Here is a 17,615-nt window from a genome sequence, read left to right on the forward strand (position 1 = left end):
ATGGCACCTGACAACAACAACAACAACAACAATGGACCTCATTTAATTTTTCTGCAAATGGTTTTCCAATTTTGCTATGATAATTTGTTGAAGAGACTATCTCTTCCCCATTTAATGCATTTTGGCCCTTTGTTGCAGACCAATGGATTTTCTCTGAGTTCTCAATTCTGTTCCACTGATCTATGAGTCTTTCGTTGTACCAGTACAGTACCATGCTGTTTCAATTACTGTGTCTGTGTAGTAGGTTTTGAGATCCAAAACTTAGAGGCCTCCTTTGTTCTTCTTTTCAAATAATGCTTTGCTTATCCAGGGTCTCTTTTACTTTCCATATAGAGTTAGTGATTAGTTTTCCATCTCTTTAAAGAACTATGTTGGAATCTGCATTGGGATAGCATTATATCTATAGATTGCTTTGGGTGGTGTTGACATCCTCACAATGTTAAATCTTCCTATCCTTGAGCAGGGTACATTCCTCCATTTCTGAAGGCCTTTTTTTTTGTTTGTTTCTTATAGTAGTGTTTTGTAATTTTCTTTGCATAGGTTTTTTTGTTTCTCTCGTTAGATTTATTTCCAAGTATTTAATCTTATGGGTGGCTATTATAAATGGTATTGCTTCCCATATTTCTGTTTCAGAGCTCTCTTTATCAGTGTGTAAATGAATCCAACTGATTTTTCTGTGTTGATCTTGTACTTGCCACTATTCTTAATCTGTCATTGAGTTCTAATAATGTTCTTGCAGAGTCTTTGATATTTTCTAAGTATAGGATAATATCATCTGCAAATAGAGTTTTGCTTCTCCTTTGCCAATTTGGATCCTCTTAATTTCCTTTTCTTGCCTTATAGTTCTGGCTAAGACTTCCAGTACAATGTTGCATAGAAGTGATGATAAAGGTCATTCTTGACCACTCAGTTTTAATTTACTAGCGAATTTTTCTTAATTTTTAATTTCATACTTTTATAATATACTTATAAACCTAATAGTTCGTGGGGTGGGGAGAGGAAATGACACATGCATTAGAGGGTAGACACGCATTGACATGGGTGACAGGGCAGACGATATACAACTGGAGGAAGGTTGGTAGAGGAAAATTGGGGTGGCAGGAGATACAGGGAGGAATGCAATGATTGGAGTGAATAGAGGTAAATGCTGTTAACTGTTGGTGCATGGGGTGGGGGTGGGGGGTTGCAACCATATATAGAAGCAAAGTATATGATCTGTTGGACAGAAAACTGATGATCTGCTCTGTAAACTTTCACTCAATTCACAGTAAAAAGCTTAAAAAAAATCAAAGATTGGTTTAATAACTAACTGTAAATATCTTTTTTATATGACTATAAAAGTTTTGAGGAGCTCTGATAGTGTAGTGATTTTGAATTGGGCTGCTAACCTCAGGGTCTGCACTTGGAAACTACTGTGGGAGAAAGATGAGGCTTTCTGCTTCCACAAAGATTTACAGCCTTGGAAACCCTGTACAGGGTTGCAATGAGTCGGAACCAACTCCATGGAACATAACCACCATTCACCAACATAAAAGTGAAAAAAAAAATCATACTAGTTATATTATCTTCCAATATAAAATTTCCTAAACTTTGTGAGTTCATTTCATGTCTTCATTCTCTAGGTGTATAATATTTTATTGTGTTCTGTAACCATAATATTCACATGTAGTTTAGATTGTGTTTTAAAGTTAGAGTCAGTTCTCATTATTTATCTTTTGCTACAGTTTACTGTTTCTTAATTGGATGACGTTTGTCATAATTTTTTCATAAGTATTCATTGAATTCTAGCATACTCATAAAAGATGTTCCTGGTGTCCTTATACTTGAGCTAATTTTGGCAAGTTCTTTCCTCAAGGACATTGGAAGCATTTATCTCTTAAGGGTTAGTCCATTCATCACTTAATACTTCTTATTATGTAGACTGTCCTTTTTACTGTTTAGGTGACTTGAATGTTTTTGTCTTGTTTCCCAGAAGATTTTTTATCTTGGATGTCTAGGAATTTTATTGGACTATGTCTTATTAGTCATGGGAAAGAGTTTGTCTTTTCAATTGATAGGGTCACAATTTCTTTAATTACTGTTAAGTTTTATTTAATTATAGCTTTGTTTTAGTCAAGATTTTCTAGAAAACAGAACCAATGATGCATATAAATGTGTGTGTGTACACATATGTTGTTGTGAAGTGCCGTCGAGTCGGTTCCAACCTATAGTGACCCTGTATAGGATTTCTGCGGAGCAGCTGATGAGCTTGAACTGCCAACCTTGCAGTTCAAACGGCTTTGCAGTCTGACGCATTAGCCCACAGTGCCATACCAGGACTCCATCACCCACTTGGTAGGCCACAGATATTTCATTTGCACTGTAGGTTAAGGTTACCTCATTTACATAATCTATTAGCCAATCCTTACAAGATGCATAACAGTCACAAGGAAGGCTACAGCCCATGACCTTAAAAAAAGTATCAAAACTATGTAATTTATAGTTTATGCAGAAACTGTCAATCAACCTGGACAAAAGCAGCAAAGTTTCTAAGGTATAAGACTAGGGCAAAGAGGACTATCCAGGGCTTGGGAAAACTATCTCATGATGTTTTTCCAAGAATGAAGATATAAAAAGAAACTCATTTCACCACAAGACCTATATCTTAAGGAACTGAGGACAGTGATCAAGATACTGAGCTCCTCAGTGTGAACTTGGAAATAGATCCTTCTCCAATCTGTCCTTGGGATAAAACTTCAACTCTGGTGAACACCCTAACTGTAGCCTTGCAGAGAACCCAGCTCATCTGAATCTGGACTTTTGACCCACAGACACAGTGACATGATGAATGCATGTTTCTTTAGCCACTGTGTTTGTAGTAATAATGTCATGCAATAATAGATCATTAATACAGCACATCAGGGTTGTTGATAGCAACAGACCTTGATTAGCAATTCTGTAGATTCTGGAAAGACACCTTCATGTCTGCCTTCATCAGGCATATGTCTTAGTGTTTAAGAGCATTGGCTTTACAAACAATTGGAAGTGATTTTATGTAACAGGTTCAGCTCAGATTACATGGTTCTCAATCCAGTTAAGAACTGGGTGGCCTGGGACAAATTACTTAATCTCTCGCTTTTGAATTGAAGACATATCTTTGGATTGAAAAGGAAGCTTACATGAGATTGTTGTTGGTAAGTGTCATTGAGTCAGTTCCAACCCATAACAATCTTACATACAACAGAACGAAACACTATCTGGTTCTGCGCCATCCTCACAATTGCTGCTATGCTTCAGCCCGTTGTCAATGTACCAATTAATATCATATGGGGGTTTCCTTCTTTTTCATTGACCCTCCATTTTATCAAGAATGATGTCTTTCTCCAGGGACTGGTCCCTCCTGATAATATATCTGAAGTATGAGAGACGAAGTCTGGCCATCTTGGCTTGTAAGGAACATTCTGGTTGTACTTCTTCCAACACAGATCAGTTTTTTCTTCTAGCAGACCATGGTACATTTAATATTCTTCTCCAATGCCACAACTCAATTGCATCAATTTTTCTATGGTCCTTGTCCAACTTTCACATGCATATGAGGCTATTGAAAATACTATGGCTTGGGTCAGACACACTTTACTCCTCAAACTGACACCTTTGTTCTTGAACAGTTTAAAGAGATATTGAGCAACAGATTTGTCTGATGGAATACGTCATCCGATTTCTTGACTGCAGCTTCCATGAGTGTTGATAGTGGATCCAAGCAATATGAAGTCTTTGACAACTTCAATCTTTTCTCCATTAATCATGACGTTATTTGTTGGTACAGTGATGAGAATTTTTTGTTTTCTTTACATTGAGGTACAATGCATACTGATGGTCTTTGTTCTCCATCAGCAAGTATTTTAAGCCCTTTTCATTTTCAGCAAGCAAGGTTGTATTATCTGCATATCATGGGTTGTTAATGAGCCTTCCTCCACTTCTGATGCCAAGTTCTTCTTAATATAATCCAGTATCTCAGATTATTTGTTAAGCATAGATATTGAATAAGTATGGTGAAAGAATACAATCCTGGTGCACACCTTTCCTGGCTTTAACCCATTTAGTGTTCTCTGGTTCTGTTTGAACGACTGCCTTTTGTTCTATGTACAGGTTCTTCATGAGCACAATTAAGTGTTCCAGAATGCTCATTTGCCACAATTGTACATAACTTGCCATAATGTATATAGTTGAAAGCCTGTGCATAGTCCATAAAGCACAGGTAAAGCATGAGATTAATACAATAATTTAAAATAAAATGCTTTTCATAATCCATGGCATAAAATATGCACCCAGTCAATGGATGTGATCTTTGTTGTCCAAGGAGTGTTCTGAGATTTTAGAACCATCAGCAGACCCCAGGATTTGATTTTTCTTGGGGAGGTTGCTATAGTGGAAGGAGCACTGGACATCCTAGATGTAAATCCTCTTTTTATCACTTATAACTTAGTGACTTTGGCAAGTCACTTCATCACTTTGAGTCTATTTTCTCATACGAAATTAGAATGCTTAGTCACTGCCTATGTCATAAGGTTTTGTGAAGGTCCAAGGAATATATTAAGGGAAGTAAAAAATTATTGCTACTAGGTTTCCAGTTTATGCATGCATGATTTATTACAAACAAAACATACTTATACATGTCTCTGTAATCAGTGAATGGCTATAGACATGTGCTCAAAGTAATACACTTGCCTTAGTCTTGCCATGGTGCTTTCAAAAAAAGGTTCAATCAAATCTAAGGTGATCTGCTGGGCCAGTTAAATTCAAGGCAGAGAGGTCAGTTCAGAAAGCTATAAGCACTGTTTTTAGGGAGTCCCAAAGGGGTAATCGGAGTCCTGGTGTGGTGCTGTGGGTTAATGCGACAGATCACAAGCCGTTTGAACTGCAAGGTCGGTGATTCAAGCTCACCAGCTGCTCCTTGGAAACCCTACACAGGGTCGCTATGGGTCAGAACCGACTCGACGGCACTTAACAACAACAACAAAAGGGGTAATCGGAATAGATTTTCTAAAGGACACAGAATGATGACAGGGCTTATTAAAATTATAAACAGCATTGGTGAATAGAAGACCAGGGAAGTTTCACCAAGGAGTTTGTTCCCTCATGACAATGAGCTTGCTCATTCTTCGAGGGTAGCAAGAGCTGTCCTATAAGAATTTCCTTGGGCAATCTTGCCTAATCCACCCCAAAATCCTGATCTTACCCCTTCAGACTTTTTTGGTTGGGGGGTTTCTCAAAACTCAAAGTACATTGAAAAGGAACACAATTTGAGTCTGTTAGGGATACCCAAATTGGCATTTTGACATGTTGTAAATCAAAGAATGTAGAATTCTTTGAGGAAGGATTATTGTTTTTGTTGTTGTGTGCCATTGAGCTGATTCCAAGTCATAGCAACCCTGTATAGGGTTTCTGAGGAGCGACTGTTGGGTTTGAACCAACCTTATAGTTAGCAGCCCAGTTCTTATCCTACAGTGCCACATCAGGACTTGACAAAGGATTGCTGTTGTTGTTGCTAAGTGCCATTGAGCTGGTTCCAACCTATGGTGGTGGTTGGTGGCTGTGTGCCATGGAGTCGGTTCTGACTTAGAACAACCCTGTATAGGATTTCTGAGGCTGTAAATCTTTATGGGAGCAGAAAGCCTCATCTTTCTCTCACAGAATAGCTGGTAGTTTAGAACTGCTGACCTTAAGGTTCACAGCCCGATTCATAACCACTATGTCAAGGAGCAGCTGGTGAGCTTGAACCACCAACCTTGTGGTTCAAGCTGATTTTGCAGTACTGTACATTAACCCACAGTGCCACACTAGGATTAGGAAGATGAAAACACTGCCGTCTGCAGTGTATATAGGATATAGTGTATAAAAGATTCTTTCACCATACTTATTCAGTAGTGTATAGATAGAGGATAAGTCAAGAAATAATAGCTTCACATTTTGATACTTCTGTTTAATAAAAGTTTCTGATTTTATAGCAGTACTTTTTGACTTATCTTCATATGTACACAAGTGCTTTGTGAACAACCACAGCTGCAATAGGAGGAATTAAAATCTAATGACTTATTCATTGTAAATATCATTTTCCAACAACATAAAAGGTGATTATACATCTGGATCTCACCAGATGGAATACACAGGCATCAAACTGACTGAGGAGACACAATGAAGAAACTCAATATCATCAACCAAAACAAGGCCAGTGGCCGACTGTGGAACATGACCATAAATTACTCATATGCAAGCTCAGGCTGAAGCTGAACAAAATTAAAACAAGTTTACAAGAACAAAAATAAGACCTTGAGTATATCCTACCTGAATTTAGAGACCATTTGAAGACTAGATTTGATGCATTAGACACTAATGACCAAAGACCACAAGAGTAGTGGGATACCATCAAGAACATAATTTGTGAGGAAAGTGAAAAGTCATTAAAAAAAAAACAGGGAAAAAAAAAAAAAAGACCTAAGTGGAAGTCAGAAGAGGCTCTGAAACTTGCTCTTGAGTATAAAGAAGCTAAAGCCATGGAAAGAAATGATAGAGAGCTAAACAGAAATTTCAAAGGGCAATTCAAAAAGGCAAAGTCAAGTATACGAGAAATGTGCAAATACCTGGAATTAGAAAACCAAAAGGAAAGAACATGCTTAGCATTTTTCAAGCCTCTACTTGCAATACTGAAAAATTCTATGAGCAAAATGTTGACTGACACTGTAAACATCAAAGAAACTACAAGGAATATACATTCACTGTACCAAAAAGCCTTGGTTGATGTTCTGTCACTCTAAGAGGTAGCATATCATTAAGAACTGATAACACTGAAGGAAGAAGTCTAGGCAACATTAAAGGTATTGGAGAAAAGCAAGTCTCCAGGAATTGATGGAATACCAATTGAAATGTTTCAACAAATTGATGCAGTACCTGAGGTGCTCACTCATTATGTCAAAAAATTTAAAATACAGCTACCTGGTTAACCGACTGGAAGAGACCCATATTTGTACCCATTCCAACAAGAGGTAATTCAACAGAATGCAGAAATAGTCAAATAATATTACATGTCAGTAAAATTTTGCTAAAGATAATTTTAAAATGTTTGTCACAGTACATGAACAGGGAACTGCCAGAAATTCAAGCCATATTCAGAAAAGGATGTGGAACAAGGGGTATCATTGCTGATGTCAGATGATTCTTGACTGAAAACAGAGAATACCAAAAAAATGTTTACATGTGCTTTATTGATTATACAAAAGCATTCGACTGTGTGGATCATAATGAACTATAGATCACATGACAAAGAATGGGTATTCCAGGACACTTAATAGTGCTCAAGAGGAACCTGTACATAGACCAAGTAGCAGTTGTTAGAACAGAACAAAGGGATATTGAATTGTTTAAAATCAGTAAATGTGTGCATCAGGGTTGTATCCTTTCAATCTCTGTGTTGTATTTATACAATCTGTATGCTGAACAAATAATCCGAGAACCTGGATTGCATGAAGAAGAATATGGCTTCAGGATTGGAGGAAGACTCATTTATAGCTTGTAATGTGCAGATGACACAATCTTGCTTGCTGAAAGTGAAGAGGATTTGAAATACTTACTGATGAAGATCAAAGATATCCGTATGGATTGTACCTCAATGTAAATAAAGCAAAATCCTCAAACTATATTAATAAATTTAATAATACATTCATTAAAATAAAAAGAGAAAACTACTAATTTGCATGGATTTACAATCAATGCTGATGGAAGCAGGAGGCAAGCAAATCAAATGACGCATTGCATTAGGCAAATCTGTTGTAAAAAACCTCTTTAAAGTATTCAAGAGCAAAGATGTAAATTTGAGGACTAAGGTGTACAAGATCCATGCCATGGTATTTTCAATCACCTCATATGCATGTCAAAATTGGACAGTGAGTAAGGAAGACTGTAGAAGACTCAATGCATTTGAAATATGGTGCTGGCAAACAATATTGAAAGTATCATGGACTGCCAGAAGAACAAGCCAATCTGTCTTGGGAGTACAGCCATAAGTCTCCTTAAAAGCAAGGATGACAAGACTTGGTCTCTCATCTTTGACATATTATCAAGAGGGACCAACCTCTAGAGAAGGACATGATCGCTGGGAGAGTGGAGGGTCAGTGAAAAAGAGAAAGACCTCCAACAAGAAAAAGACCCCTATGGAGATGTATGGATACAATGGCAGCAACAATGGGCTCCAACACAACAATTGTGAGGATGGTACAGGACTGGGCAAAAGATCACTCTGAGTAGGAACTGACTTGATGCACCTAACAACAATAATAACACCAAAACGTTGCCCCATTGGTGCTGTGGTTAAGCACTGGTCTGGTAACTGGAGAGTTGCCAGTTTGAATCCACCCAATGGCTCTAGAGGAGAAAACTCTGGTGATGTGCAATCTAAGAAAACCCTATGGAGCACATGGGACCAACATTAGTCCTCATTGATTCAATGGCACCAAACAACAACAGCAGTAGCACCAAGACATCTGCGCCTCAGTTTCCTTATATACTTGAGAAAAATCCCACCTAACTCATAAAGCTGGGGTGGGAACATCAGCCTGCAGGCTGTATAAGGCCCACAAAATCATTTGTTCTGGCTCTGCCAAGGTAACCACAGTTCCAGCCATCACATTAGGGGTGAGTTAGTTAAATGTCTGACCAAATATATCAGGCTAATTTTTAAATTGATAATTTTGTATTGCCCGCTAATGATGTTATAAATTTTGGCAGAAAAAAGGTTCTCCATCCCTGTCATAGAGCTATTGTATAATCCAATTAGGGATCCCAGTAGGCATCTTCTACCTTTACTAGTCTATGATTTTACTCCTATTGTAAACAAATCTCCCTGTAATTACATGAAAAGCAAAAAATACATTGCCAATTCTCAAAAGAAAAATCTGTTTCAAGTTAATATTATAAATTAAATTTATTGAAAAACAATTTATTTAGAAGTGTGTTATATAGTGTTGTTAGTGTTGTTGCCAAGTGCCGTTGAATCGGTTCCAATTCATAGTGACCAGCATGGGTTTCCCAGGAGTGGCTGTTGAGTTTGAACTGCCGAGCTTGAGGTTCAAACTGATCTTGAGGACTAGTGCTTATTTTAGGAGTTCTAGTAGAAATGTTTTAAGGAGACATTCAGGTTTTGATCGTCCATAATTCAGAGAGAAAAGTTATGAAGATCCTATACACCTAAGTCATTCCAAATTAAATTCTGAATGGAATCACAGATTCCAGAGCCTCTAATAATAAGAAATTATCTCCAAAAGGGTTCTGTTTTCAATGAAGTAAAATATTGCATGTTACACAATCATTCCCAATAAAGCGGGTATATTCATATAATAGAAATATTTTTCAAAATGTATACTTAGTTTGTTCTAAGACAATGAACTTTTATTTTTCAGTTTCAAGAGAACATTTATCTTTGTAACTTTTTCCACATACCAATTTTAAATCCTTCATTAGTCATCATTACTTCAAATAGCTGACTAAGTCACAAATTGAATTTAAGTAGTTTCTTGATATCCTTTCTTGTAATTCATTAGGTCAAAATCAGCCCTCTTCTCAGTAAGTTATTGTGGACTGCTCACAGGCAGACAAACAGGAAGTGCCAGATGGCTGAATCGGAACAGAAATCTAAACACCAAAAAATGTGGAAATGAAGGAAATTGAACATTAGCTAAAACTAACATCTTCTGCTTCCTAATGATAAAGTAGTTTGAGAGAACCTGATTTCAGATAGTGTTTACTGAGCACTTACTACATATAAGATTTTCTAAGGTTTAAAATTCACAACTCATAAGATTGAATTGTGCCTCTTCCCCCCAAATGTATATACATTGTAATCATAATTCCTATACTTCTGGATATAATCCCATTTGGAAATAAGATTTTTATTTATTATTATTAACATATAGTATCAGCACTGGCCTTTGAAGCACAAGGTCAGTAGTTCAAACCCACCAGCTGCTCCTTGGAAACCTTATGCAGGGTCACCATGAGTTGAACCAACTCTATGGCATTTAACAACAACAATGAGCAGTGTGAGATTTGTCTTGAACCTTATAAGTTGTGAGTTAAAACAAAGAGCGGATGAGACAGAGAAGCAAGCACAAATGGGAGAACAGAGATTCCATGTGAAGCTAATCGAGTAATGCGAGGAGTTTCCCCCAGAGCATACAGAAAGAGAGCCTTCTTCTAGAGCTAGCTCACTGAATTCAGACATCCACCCTCCTAAACAGTGAGAAAAGAAACCCTAGCCTCCAATGGGATTACAATCACAGCCAAAGATTCCAACATACATTTTTTTGAGGGGGAGGCAGTGGAAAAGGTGCATAATCCAATTCATAATAAACTGAATTTCTGTTTTTAAAAGGCACCCATTTGTGGCATTTCCATTATAGGAGCACTAGGAAATTAAGACAGTGTTCAAATACATCATCACATTTAATGCTCCTAACAGCCCTGCGAGGTGAGTTGTTACTGTTCAATGCCGTTGAGTCAGTTCTGACTCATAATGACTCTGTATAGGGTTTGGGAGGCATGGCTGGTGAATTAGGTGTGAACATTACCCTAATTTTACAGTTGGGAAATTAGAGCACAGAGAAGTCAAATGACTTTCTAAGGACTGACAGCCAGACTGTGGCACAGGAGGATGTTAACGGAGGAGGTCCTGCTTTAGAGCCCATGCTTGCAACCCTGTGCCACACCTATGCCTCCCCTGATTAATCAGAGCTAGCTCCTGATCTGGCATGATTGAAGATGCCATGGAAATTCATTCTTTGGACCCCTACCAAGATTTTAAATCTTTTTTAAAAAAAACTTGGGTTTACAAAGCAGATAATTAGTTTTGCATTCAAAAATTCATACACATTTTGTTTCATTTTCTGGATTGCAATCCTCTCAATGTAACATCACTTATCCACTGCCTCTTTGTTTCCTGTTCCATTCCTCCTTCTTTCCTAACCCTCTAGAAATTTGCCCTTGGGGACATGCTGCCCTTTTGATCTCAAATAGTTTATTATTCTTAGGTATGTATACCTTCTTATAGACCACATGGGTGATGTCACAATGGAACCAAACGAAATCAAAAGGATAATAACAGAATACTATGAAAAGTTGTATTCCAACAAATTTGAAAACCACATTTTTAGAAAAACATGACCTACCTAAACTTACTCAGAGTGAAGTAAAAAACTTGAACAGACCCATAACAAAAGACGAAATTGATCAGGTCATCAACAACTCCCAACTGAAAGAAGTCCAGGCCCAGATGGCTTCACTGGTGAATTCTACCAAACATTCAGGGAAGAACTGTCACCAATTCTACTCAAATTATTCCAGAATATAGAAGAGGATGGAAAACTTCATAATACTTTTTACAAAGCAAGCATAACCCTCATACCAAAACCAGGGAAGGACATCACTAAGAAAGAAAATTATAGACCAATATCCCTCATGAACATAGATGCAAAAATTCTCAACAAAATCCTAGCCAACAGAATCTAACAACACATCAAAAAAATAATACATCATGACCAGGTGGCTTTCATAAAAGTGATGCAAAGATGGTTCACATTAGAAAAACTATCAATGTAATTCACCATATAAATAAGAAAAAGGAAAAGAACCACATGACCATATCGATTGAGGCAGAAAAGGCATTTGACAAAATCCAGCATCCATTCCTGATAAAAACACTCAACAAAGGAGGAATTGAAGGGAAATTCCTCAAAATAATCAAGAGCATATATACAAAACCAAAAGCCTACATCACTCTCAATGGAGAGAAACTGAAAGCCTTCCCTCTGCAAAAGGGAACCAGACAAGGATGCCCTTTGTCACCACTCCTATTCAATATTGTTTTGGAAGTCTTAGCCAGAGCTATGGGGCATGAAAGAGAAATTAAAAGCATCCAAATTGGCAAAGAGGAAGTAAGACTCCCTCTATTTGCAGACAATATGATCCTATACATAGAAAACCCCAAAAACTCAGTAAAAAAACTACCAGACATCATTGGAAAATTCAGCAAAGTGGCAGGATATAAGATCAACATACAAAAAACAGTTGCATTCCTCTATAGTAACAACAACAGTGCAGAAAAGGACATTAGGCAAGCAAAACCATTTATAATAGCCGCCCAAAGGATGAAATATTTAGGAATAAACATAACCAGAGCAACAAAGGATTTATACAAAGAAAATTACAAAACACTACTACAAGAAACCAAAAGAGATTTATAGAAGTGGAAGAACATACCATGTTCCTGGATAGGAAGACTCAACATCATGAAAATGTCAGTACTGCCCAAAGCAATTTATACATATAATGCAATCCCAATCCAGATTCCAACAACATTCTTCAAAGAGATGGAAAATACAATTACAAACTTTATACGGAAAGGAAAGAGACCCAGGATAAGCAAAGCACTGTTTAAGAAGAAGAACAAGGTGGGAGGCCTCTCACTCCCCAGTTTCAAAATTTACTAAATGGCTACAGTGGTTAAAACAGCTTGGTATTGGTACAATGAAAGATACATTGATCAATGGAACAGAATTGAGAATCCGGAAATTAACCCATCCACATAGAAGCAAGTGATTTCGACAAAGAGCCTAGGTATATTGCATGTGGAGAAGATAATCTCTTTAATAGATGGTGCTGGCAGAACTAGAAAGAGATATGCAAAAGATTGAAACAAGACTTTTACTTCATGCCCTATACAAAAAACAACTCAGCATGGATTAAAGACCTAAATGTGAATCCCAGAATAATGAAGGTCATCAATGAAAAAATAGGGACAAATGTGAGGGCTCTAATTCAGGGCATACACAGACTACCAAACATTTTGAAAATTACACAAACAAAAGTAGACAAAATAGATAAGTGGGACATACTGAAAACTTAAAACATGTGCATCAAAAGACTTCACCAAACGAGTAAAAAGGGAACCCAAAGAATGAGGAAAGTCTTTTGCAATGACACATCAGATAAGGGACTTATTTATAAAATATACAGGAATCTATAACATCTCTATAAGGAAAAGACAAATAACCCAATTTAAAAATGGGCACAGGACATGAATAGACACTTCATCAAGGAGGAGATCTGGGTAGCCAACAAACATATGAAGAAATGTTCATGATCACTAGCCATCAGAGAGATGCAAATCAAAACAACAATGAGATATCATCTCACACCAGCAATAACAGCAAAGATCATAAAAGTAGAGGACAATAAATGCTGGCAAGGATGTGGAGAGACTGGGACCCTCCTACATTGTTGGTGGGATTGCAAAATGGCCCAACCACTCTGGAAAGCAATATGGCACTTCCTCAGAAGTTTGGAAATAGAAATTCCTCACGATCCATCATTTCCTCTACTTGGTATTTACCCACAAGAAATACGAGCCATAACACAAGTAGATATATGCACATCGATGTTCATAGCAGCACTATTTACAATAGCAAAAAGATGGAGACAGCCTAAATGACCATCAATTGAAGAATGGATAAACAAACTGTGGTACATACACACAATGGAATATTATACTACCTTGAAGAACAACAAGGAAGCTGCAAGCCACCACATAACATGGATGAAACTTGAGGACATTAAGCTGAATGAAGTTAGTCAGACAAAAAGGAGAAATACTGCAAAAGAACAACTAAGAAAAGGAACCCACCCAAAAGGGGAAAAAACAAAACAAAACTGTATATATAATTGCTGATCACCAGGACGTATGGGATGAGAGGAGGGGAGGAAGGGAGGGGAATATAGAGCACAGGGTAGGGAATAGACACAGGAAAGCCTGGGTGCTGCGGGGCGGTGGAGGTGGGGGGTGGACAATACACAAGAAGGAGCAGGGGAATAGAACAAGGCGGATAGGAGAACAGTTAGGCAGGTTTGCATGGGATAAGTGGGACACAGGTAAATGATGATGTATGCACAACCTTGGAACAACAGGGCTTCGTGATACAGGGACTGAGGCATGGTTTGAAAGGGTGAAAAGGGGAATACTGTTAAGATGCTTGGCTGTCTTTTGAATCTTGGTTTCCCTTGCCTACCATTATGAAATAGTCACTTGAGGGGATGGAGGGGAAGGAATAGCCAGAAACATCACAATAAAAAGTTTGTAAGCCCACTTTAGCCTATAACTGATTGGAATACCTTAAAGGGGGCTAGAAATTGTTCAGTGAAAGAGATCTCCTGTGGAACTTGTGCATTGCATAAGACCATAGGTGGAAACCAGAATCCCATCCAGAATTGTCTGAGGTAGGAAATTTCCACTGGAAAGGACGAGTAGACCAACCTGGAGTGGCTAGAAGAATAGAAGATACTTCGTGAAGAAAGACCAGCAGGAAAAATCAGAAACAATAATGGCAGTATGATTGATCGTTACAAGAACAAGCAAGCTGTTCACCCGGGAGCCATCAAGGCAAGTAGTTGAGTCCCCTCAGAGCAAAGTCCCTTCCAAGACTAAGACTCAAGGGGAATACACGAGAAGGCATGTGGTCTGGCTGGTGACCACGTTGGTCACCATTAAGGAAAAGAGGGGGAAAAAACAGCTATGAAGTTGTGATCTAAGTCCAACCACATTCAATAGACTCCTATGAACCTGGTTGGAGACCTGGTTGGCCAGCAGTATGGCAAGACCTGGAGACTCCTGGGTCCAGAGGCAGTGACATGGCCACAGAGGACTAGAGCAGAGCGTGAAGCATCCAGCTGATATGAAGTGAGGGGAGATGCACAAGAACACCCATACTTGCAGATTGTACCCACTTGACCTTGCTTCAATGGCTGGATGATCAGAACTTGACTAGAAGAAGGAAAAAGAGGGAAGAAAAAAATTTAAAAAAGAGTAACCCACTACAATTTGATGAAGTTTACCTATACGTATGGATGTAGTAGCTCAAAAAAGGGAACAAATCTTTACAGCAAGGATCACTCCCACCCCCTCAGTACACAGGGTTGACAGGGATGGGCTACTTAGACATTGGTTACCCAAAATGGGGTGGGGGGAGGCCTATAAAGGCAAGAAGTGACTGGCTTATAAGCTTTCAAGAGGGAGTCTAGTTCCAGACAGGGCAGGGGTAGGTAGAAACTCCGCTGAATGATTTCCAATCTGTTGGGACCTGGCTGGTGAAAGGAAATGGGGATAAGACTCTTGTAGTACAATAGTGAATAATTGCCATCAGGACTGACTGTGAGGGTTGGAAATGTAGAGGTAGATGTTTTTTGACAAAAGGAGGGGAGTGACTGATTTTCCAGCTCAGGAGCAGAGGTCCCTGGGACCATCAAGTGAGAAGAATGGAGAGCGTGACCCTACCCAGAGAAGCAGTGACGCCAGACATGGAAAGAGAGATGATGACGTGGACACATGGAGTGGTTGGGACATGGGACTCAGAGAGGGAGAGGGGCTGTATGCTGATAGCTGGGGTGTGTGTGTGTGTGTGTGTGTGTGTGTGTGTGTGTGCAGGCGTGTGGGGTGTATCCTTTGGTTATTTGATGATGCATGGAGGGGATTATAATCATTTGAAAGGAAATATGATAGGATGAATGTGAAGCTGATGTTCTCCCATGTGAAACCACATAATTCACAATAAAAAAACTTAAAAAAAAAAAAGGTTGATTCATACTGCAAGGTGATAGTTCAAATCCACCAGCTGCTCCTTGGAAACCCTATAAAGGTAACTATGAATCTGAACGAATCCAACAGCACTTAATGACAACAACAAATGGAGAAGAGATTGATGTTGTCAAAGACTTCATTTGCTTCGATCTACAATCAGCACTCCTTGAAGCAGCAGTCAAGAAATCAAAGAAATCTGTATCAAGCAAATCTACCACACAAGACCTCTTTTAAGTGTTCCAGAACAAAGACGTCAGTTTCAGGACTAAAGTGTACCTAACCCAAGTCTTGGTGTTTTCAATTGCCTCATGGGCATGTGAGAGATGGAGAGTGAGTAAGGAAGACCCTAGAAGAGTCAATGAATTTGAAGTATGTTGATGGAAAAAAATATTGAAGGTACCATGGACTGCCAGGAAAGCAAACAATTCTGTTTTGGGAGAAGTACAGCCATAATGTTCTTTGGAGGTGAGGAAGGCAAGAGTTCATCTCTCATACATGTTGTCAAGAGGGACTAGTCCCTGGAGAGGGACATCATGCTTGGTAAAGTGAGGGTCAGTGAAAAAGAAGATCCCAATGAGATGAATTGACGTGAGCATGGCATAGGACTGCACCATGATTGGTTCTGTTGTGCCTGTAAGGCTGCTGTGAATCAGAACAACAGTAATAACCTTTATGGAGACAGACTGATACATCTTTCTTTCTTGGGGCATCTAGTGGCTTACAGTTAACCTTCCAGTCTGTAATTGAGCTCTTTAACCACTGCATCACCAGGACTCCTTCATATAGATACTTTTTTTCCCACTATTATTTCTTGGCCCTTAGCTTTCATTTCCAGGCCTCTTGAGAAATTTTGAGCCGTGTGTTTGCTCTTTGTAGCTTCCTGGGGCCCCACCCTGCTGTTCCCTTTGAGGAGTCAGCCACGGCAGGCCTCAGTTCATTACTGAGTCCTTGGGATCTTGGGAAATCGAGGCCTGCTAATTTGTCTGCAAACCAGCTGTATGAGTCCCCTCTTCTGGCAGCGTCTTTCCCATGGCTTTCTGATCCTCTCATAATAGCTCCTCATTGTCCCGGGCTTCTTGTCTCCCTGTTCCTCTGTAAGAGAAGCTCAGCATGTGGATGGATGATTTTGTACTAATCGTTTATTTAATAAGCCTTCCATTTATCAGCGAGTTTACATCTGCACTACTCTTTCCTTCTAGACTGGTGCAGATACACACACACACACACACACACACACACACACACTCCTTGTTATTCTCTAATCCCTCCTGTGGCTTTTGTCCTATTTTATCTCCCTCTGGAAGCTTTCACTGACACAGCAGATTCTTACCTTGCTCTCTTCCATTTCCCTTAGTACAAATGGTTGTTTAACCCCTTAAATCAGAAATTTCTACTGAAAAGTCATACTGTTTTATCCTTTTCTTCTCATGCTTCTGTTTCCTTTCACCTGACATTCATTAAAACAAAAAGGCCTTGTTTCTCTTAAAGGCAGAGTTAGCTATTGGTATTTGCTGCTTAATATCTGTGTCTATTCTATAGCTATGCCGATGTTGTTATTGCTAGCTGCCCTCGAGCCAGCCTCCAAAATGTGGCAACCACATATACAGAGGTCCTGCATTATCCCATGGTTGCTCGCGGCTTGTTGTTGTTGTTGTTGCTAAGTGCCACTGAGTTGGTTCCAATTTACAGCAACCCTGTATAGGGTTTCCAAGGAGCTGCTGGTGGGTTTGCACTGCTGATCTTCAGGTTTGAAGCCCAGGGCTTTTCCTACAGTACCACACCAGGACTCCAATGCTTACCCTACAGTGGACACCACTGTAATCCTTCGGTCTTCCATTGAGTTATTTTTAGAAATAGAATACCAGGCTTTTCTTCTTAGTGTGCCTTAGTCTGGAAGTTCCATTGAATTCTATTCAGCATCATAGCAATACACAGGCTTCCACAGATAGACAGGTGATAG

The sequence above is a fragment of the Chrysochloris asiatica genome, unplaced genomic scaffold (genome assembly GCF_000296735.1).
Source record: "Chrysochloris asiatica unplaced genomic scaffold, ChrAsi1.0 scaffold00349, whole genome shotgun sequence".
Lineage (NCBI taxonomy): Eukaryota > Metazoa > Chordata > Mammalia > Afrosoricida > Chrysochloridae > Chrysochloris > Chrysochloris asiatica.